Consider the following 7,485-nt stretch of genomic DNA (forward strand, 5'->3'; position numbering starts at 1 on the left):
TCTAATGAGAGCAAATCACGTTTACAGCGTTTATATAGAGCTCTGAGTCCTACTAATTCGAACTAACCTGGTTCGAACCATGATACATGTAATTCGAACCAGCCTGGTTCGAATTACATGAATCAACCTCTCTCCCCATAATTCGAACCAACCTGGTTCGAATTATTACACTAACCTACTCTCCACATAATTCGAACTCAACCGGTTCGAATTACATGCTCTCCTGGTTCGAACCTAACCGGTTCGAATTATTCAAATTTTTCCAGTAGTAGTTCGAACCAAGATGGTTCGAATTACTAGCTAATAGAGTTCGAACCTTGGTGGTTCGATTTATATAAAAATGCCTCTTGGCTTATTGCTGAAACAAATGTCTGTTTGGCGTATTTTGGTTAAACTTTTCTGCATGTGGCTTAATATGGTTTTTTGCCCTTAAAAATATATAATTTAGATGTCTAGGAACCAGGTTTTCAACCATAGAATAAAATTGGGAAGGAATTGTAAAATCATGCAAATCATAAGAATAAGTGAGTAAAGAGTTGATAAAAACCACTCAAATTAGCACAAGATAAACCATAAAATAGTGGTTTATCAGTACCATTCCCGGGAATTTATAAGTGTCTGGTCACCCTTACATCGTAAGGTCAACAGAGTATCGAGTTTCAACCTGGTACACATGGTGGCAAGCCACAGTACTTTACCCAGGGAACTCGTGTCTTAGATAATTCAAATTTATAAGCCATATGGATAATTCATTCAACATTCATCGACATCTAAGTCATTCTCAATATCATCATCATTCGTCAATCCATATCTCATTTTCATATTCATTCGAAAATCATATTTCAAAGTCAATCCTCATCATCCTTCTTCCCATTCTGTTCATCAATAATCCCAATTCAAAACACAATTCTTTCTTTGATAAATAAATCAATCTTAAAACATGTAATGTTTAAAACCAAATATTTTCAGATAATACTTTAAGCGAAACTTCTAATTTTATAAAATTTTGGCAGTATCTCCTCTAAAACTCGGACACTGCCACACTTTTCGGGTCCCATCCAAACATTTCTCAAACCTTTTCTCAACCATTCCCAAATCTCAATCATTTTCCAAAATTGAACTACTTCAAATATCAAAAAATTTTCAAATTGAACCAATTCCAACAATAAAACTATTTTTAAAATCAAACTAGCTCAAATATTAAATCATTTATAAAATCAGACTAACTCAAAAATCAAACTGCTTTGAGAATCAATTTATTTTCATATCTCAAATCATTTCCAAAAAATCGACACATTTACATTACCAAATAAAGTTCAAAACCAAGAAAATCCACTTTTCATAATAATTAAGTAAATAACATTTCAAACCAATTTCTTATCAACAACCATACACCACTCACACAATCAAGCAACCAATAATTCAGTTTAACAAACCATCACATCCACAAGACAAATATAATCACAGAAACATATCTTTTTTGCATCAATATCTATTTATAACAACTCTGTAATATAAAATAGATTATAAGAAAAACCCTACCTCGTTCGCGATTCAACTACGCGACAAACTGCATTTCTATTCTTATCCCACAGCAACAACATCAATACCTACCGTCCCCGCAGCAGCCACAGCCTCTAAACACAGCCTTAGCTCAAACCTAAAACATTAATGTTGCGTAAAACTCAATAATCTATAATAGAACAGCAACTAAAAGAGTTTAGAACAAGGAATGACTTACTGGGCTTACGAATAATCGAGAAAACAGAGCAACAGCAGCTCCAGTGACGACGTAGCACCTTGATGCTGTATGAAACAGCCATAGAACTCAAAAATTAAGACTTGTAACTCGATCCTATGACACCAAGACCTCAGATCCTCAAATAACTTAAAACAAAAATACTAATTTAAATGTTTCGGAACACATCGCTTACCAAAACAAGGACAAACGGCTGAGCTGAAATAACGGTAACTCTGATGGTGGTTTCAGTGATCACCACCACATTCCCAGTGACCCAAACAACGGTGGAGGAGCTCAATGGCGACGGCACCCGCAGATCAGCGTTGACAGTAGGGTTTTGGGCGGCAGAGGCGGCGTGGAGCTTTGACAGTGGCGGATCTGGCGGCGACGGTGTATCCATGGCGGGCAGAGACAACTGGAAGATGCGACGGCAGCAACCTATGCGACGACGTCTTCTCCTCACCAGCGGTAAACCCTCAGCGGCGACGAGCACAGACGACGGTGAGCCAGGCTTCACGGATGGCGCAGTTCCCTCCTCCTTCGCGGCCTTCTCTCTCGCCTCAGATCTGACCTGCGACGGTGACGGTAAAAACCTCGACGGTGAGGACGGCACGGGTGATGACAAGTCATCTTAGCCTAATTTCACTAGCCTTTTTCTTTTGTTTTCAATTGATTTTATGCACTTTCTTGAGCCATAAATAAGCCAATTGGGTAGAATTCCATGTTTCCTTTGATTCAATCAACCATGGATAAATTAATGCAATTTCATGAGATTTTGTGCTATAACTATCATATATTATGAAAGAATAACAATCTCATGATTTTGAGCATAGCTTTGATGTCTTTGATTGATTGATGATAGGTGAAAAAAGCTTTGAAAAAGGTTGAAGAAAGAAGGAATGGCAAAGAGCAAGAGAGAACAAAAAGCTTGAGCCAAAGCTTGCCTCAAACTTTAGCTCAAACTTTTGGAGGAGCTTGACTACACCCTGGAGGGAGCAAAAGCTTGCGCCAACGTTTGACCTCAAGCTTTCAGGAAAACGTTGGCGCCACAACAAATACACCCTGGAGGGAGCAAAAGCTTGCGCCAACGTTTGACCTCAAGCTTTCAGGCAAACGTTGGCGCCACAACAAATACACCTTGGAGGGAGCAAAAGCTTGCACCAACGTTTGACCTCAAGCTTTTAGGCAAACGTTGGCGCCACAACAAACACACCCTGGAGGGAGCAAAAGCTTGCGCCAACGTTTGACCTCAAGCTTTTAGGCAAACATTGGCCAAGAAGCATGCAAGGGAGGATCCACGTTTGGCTTAAAGTTTGACCTCAAACTTTGGCTCAAACGTGGATGACAGCACGGGAGGCAAGCTGATATGAAAAGCTTGAGTCAAAGTTTGCCTCAAACTTTGACTCAAGCTTTAATGGTTCATGGCCCGGTTCACAAGTGGGTTTCTCTCCAACTCCAAGAGCAATCAACAGAGGCTTTTGTCAACCCAATTCCATCAAGAGTAAAGGCCCAATTCAAGGCTTGAAGATCATTTGAAGAGAGTGTATAAATAGCTTAGAATTTAAGTTTTTAAGGAGCTTTTCCATTTTAGTTTTTACTAAGTGATTTTGGGGAGAGCTTTTGGTTAGAAGTTATTTTGAGATTCTGAGTCTTGGGGAAGGAGAATTGAATTCTCTTCCTCTTATTTCTCTTATTTTCAATTTCATTTACACTTTGTTTGAATCTTGGGTGTTGGAGAATTGAAGGAATTCTGTTTCAATCTCACCCTGAGATCTCTCTGTTTTATTTACTGCACTTTTTTGAGAAATCAATTTTTGCATTCCTTTCTTCTACTTCTTGATCTTTACTTTTCTTGCAATTGAATTCTGAATTTGGATCTAGGAAGACATTGAGATCTAGACTTGGTTATCTAGTCTCTTGGGTCCTGAGATCTGGAGTTTTCATTTTAATTTCTCTGTTGAATGCGTCTCCAAATTCATTTACATTTCCAGTTGAGATCCGTTTCATTTTAATTCCTTTTCTACTTTTCTGTTTATCGCAATTTACTTTTCCTTGTCTAATTTCTGCAAATCCAATTCCCAATTCCTGTTATAATTCAAGCCATTTACATTTCTTGCACTTTAAGATTCTGTAATTTACATTTCTTGCGTTCTAAGTTTCTGCCATTTAATTTCTTGTTCTTTAAGATTCAGCACTTTTATTTTCTGTTCTCTTTACTTTACTGCAATTATCCCTCTCCCTTTAATTTTCATGCAGTTTAGTTTCAGTCAATTACAAATCACTCAACCAAATCTTGATTCGCTTGACTAAATCAACCACTAAACTAAAATTTCTCAATCCTTCAATCCCTGTGGGATCGACCTCACTCACGTGAGTTATTATTACTTGATGCGACCCGGTACACTTGCCGGTTAGATTTGTGTGTTTGGAATTCGTTTTTCCAAAAATACACATCAACGGGATGGACGCATGCTGGGTAGCAGCGGATCTTCGAAGCCTCCTCAGTGCTGCTCGCTCTCTCCTCTTTGTTGGTGACATGACGGTGGTGCGCAACGGTGGCGTATGCGGACAGCTCCTCCTCCCCGGCGCTCTCTTCCTCCCTCTCCTTCCTCCTTTTTCCTTCTTTCTTTTCTTCATTCTTTTGCTTCTTTCTTTCTTTCTTTTTCTTTTTCTCATGTGTTTACTGAAGGGAAAAATAAGTGTGGCGGCTAGGGTTTCATTTGGAATAAAGGAAAAATATGTGTTAATTAGGGTTAGAGTTTGTATATGGAATTGGGAATTTTGAGTTTGATTTGAGTAAAATAATTTTAATAAAATTGGAGTATAAAATATTAATATTTAAGAAATTAATTTAATCTCTAAAGTTACTTTAAAATATTATTTGTGCTATAAAAACACTAATTGATTCTCAATAAATTACTCTAATTGAAAATTTATGGTAATATAATTAATTTTATTTATCTTTAACTTAAAGTATTAAATGATATAAATTAAATTATCTAAAATTGAATCATATAAAATTCTTATTATTTCATAACTACCAATTTTATAATTTAAATATAGAAAATAATTCAACAATTATAAAATTAGACAAAATTCTAATTTAAATAGCCAAACCTCATTATTTCTCGAATTTCTAGAACTTTAACCATGAATAGGAAAATAATCCATAAGTATAGAGTTTGGATAAAAACCTTAATTTATTTCAAATCCAATTAATTGCCTTTAATTATTTTCACTAAAAATAATTTTTGAAATTAAAACTATAAATAATTATATAATTTGAGATTAGTTCAAAATAGGACTTTTCAAAAGTCTTGGTCTTAGATGCTTCATGCTGGAAGACACGGAAGGGCTAGTTGTGGCAAATAGCTATTACTTGAACTCTATGATGTGAATTGTTCTAGGGCTGAATGTCAGGGTATTATGTTATTAACTATGGCGGTTTTGGGTGATGATCAAAGCTTGGAACAGATTCCGATTGTTTGTGAGTTTCCTGAGGTGGTTCCGAATGATATTGATGAATTTTCACCTAATCGAGAGGTTGAATTTGCAATCGAGTTGGTGCTTGGAGTCGGTCCGATCTCGAATGCTCCTTATAGGATGTCACCTCTAGAAATGGCCGAGCTGAAGGCTCGGCTAGAAGATCTATTGGATAAACACTTTATTCGGCCGAGTGTTTCTCCGTGGGGAGCGCCAGTGCTACTGGTAAAGAAGAAAGACGGAAGTATGCGCCTGTGTGTCGACTATCAACAGCTGAATAAGGTTACTGTGAAGAATAAATATCCATTGCCAAGAATTGATGACCTAATGGACTAGTTACAAGGAGCTGGTGTGTTTTCTAAGATTGATTTGCGATCTGGATACCACCAGATAAGGGTTAGAGATGAGGATATTCCCAAAACTGCTTTCAGAACGCGTTATGGTCATTATAAGTACACAGTAATGTCTTTCGAATTGACTAATGCTTTGGCAATATTCATGGATTACATGAATAGAGTTTTCCATCCGTATCTGGATAAGTTTGTTGTCGTATTCATCGATGACATTCTTATTTACTCCAAGACAGAAGATGAGCATGCAGATCACTTACAGACTGTACTGCAAATCTTAAAAGATAGGAAGTTGTATGCTAAGCTATCTAAGTGTGAATTTTGGAAGAGTGAGGTGAAGTTTCTTAGCCACGTGGTGAGCAAGAAGGGAATAGCAGTAGATCTTGCTAAGGTTGAAGCAATGAGAAATTAGGAGCGACCAACTTCAGTGACGGAGATCAAGAGTTTCCTAGGTTTGGCAGGTTATTATCGGAGATTCATTAAGGGGTTTTCACATCTCGCCTTACCTTTAACCAAGCTGACTAGGAAGGATGTACCTTTAGTTTGGACTCCTAAGTGTGAGAAGAGTTTTCTAGAATTAAAGCAGAGATTTACTATTGCACCCGTATTGGTATTGCCTGAGCCGAGTGAATTCTTTGAAGTGTACTGCGATGCATTACTGAAGGGTCTGGGGTGCGTGCTGATGTAGCACTGTAAGATCGTGGCATACGCATCACGGCAGTTAAGGCTACCTGAAATGAACTATCTGACTCACGACTTAGAACTTGCTGTCGTTGTTTTTGCTTTGAAGATTTGGAGGCATTATCTCTATGGCGTCAAGTTTCAAGTTTTTTCAGACCACAAGAGTTCGAAATACCTCTTTGAGCAGAAAGAGTTAAATATGCGTCAGAGGAGATAGATGGAGCTTCTGAAAGACTATGACTTCGAGTTGAACTACCACCCTGGAAAGGCGAATGTTGTGGCAGATGCCTTGAGTCAAAAATCTCTATATGCTGCTTGGATGATGCTTTGAGAGGAAGAGTTGTTAAAGGCATTCCAAGGTTTGAAACTAGGAGTTAGAGAAGAGTTTGGGACTTTGTGCTTAAGTTAGCTACAAATTTCAAGTGATTTCAAACCTGAACTCTTAAAGGCTCATCAGAATGATAAAGAGTTGTATAAGGTTTTGCTGGTGATTGAGCAAGAAAAATGGTGGAGAGTGTCAGAAGACAAGGATGGTTTATGGAGGTTCAAGGATCGAATTATTGTGCCAGACGTCGGAGACTTGAGACAAAGTATCTTGGAGGAGGCTCACAAGAGCGGGTTTTCGATCCATCCAGGAAGCACCAAAATGTATTAAGATCTAAAGACGATGTTTTGGTAGCCAGGAATGAAAAATGATGTGGCGTTGCACATTTCTAAGTGCCTGACTTGCCAGAAGGTTAAAATTGAGCACCAAAGACCGTTAGGAACCCTTCAGCCTCTACAGATTCTGTAATGGAAGTGGGAGAGTATTGCAATGGATTTTGTGTTGGGCTTATCTAAGACTCAGATGGGTTATGACGCCATTTGGGTGGTTGTGGACCGACTGACTCGGCTCACTTTCTCCCCATTTGGATAAGTTGCACGATGGAGGAGTTAGCACAGCTATACATTAAGGAAATTGTGAGATTACATGGCGTACCTTCCACCATTATATTCGACAGGGATCCTCGATTCACATCAAGGTTTTGGGGAGCCTTTCAGCGAGCATTTGGCACTCAATTGAGTCTAAGCACTGCATATCACCCTCAAACAGTTGGTCAGTCAGAAAGAGCAATCTAGACTTTGGAGGATATGCTGAGAGCTTGTGTTTTGGACTAGTCGACAAGCTGGGATCGGTATATGCCCCTAGTGGAGTTTGCTTATAATAACAGCTACCATGCGAGCAACAGA

The sequence above is a fragment of the Arachis ipaensis genome, chromosome B4 (genome assembly GCF_059453495.1).
Source record: "Arachis ipaensis isolate K30076 ecotype BB chromosome B4, ASM5945349v1, whole genome shotgun sequence".
Taxonomy (NCBI): domain Eukaryota; kingdom Viridiplantae; phylum Streptophyta; class Magnoliopsida; order Fabales; family Fabaceae; genus Arachis; species Arachis ipaensis.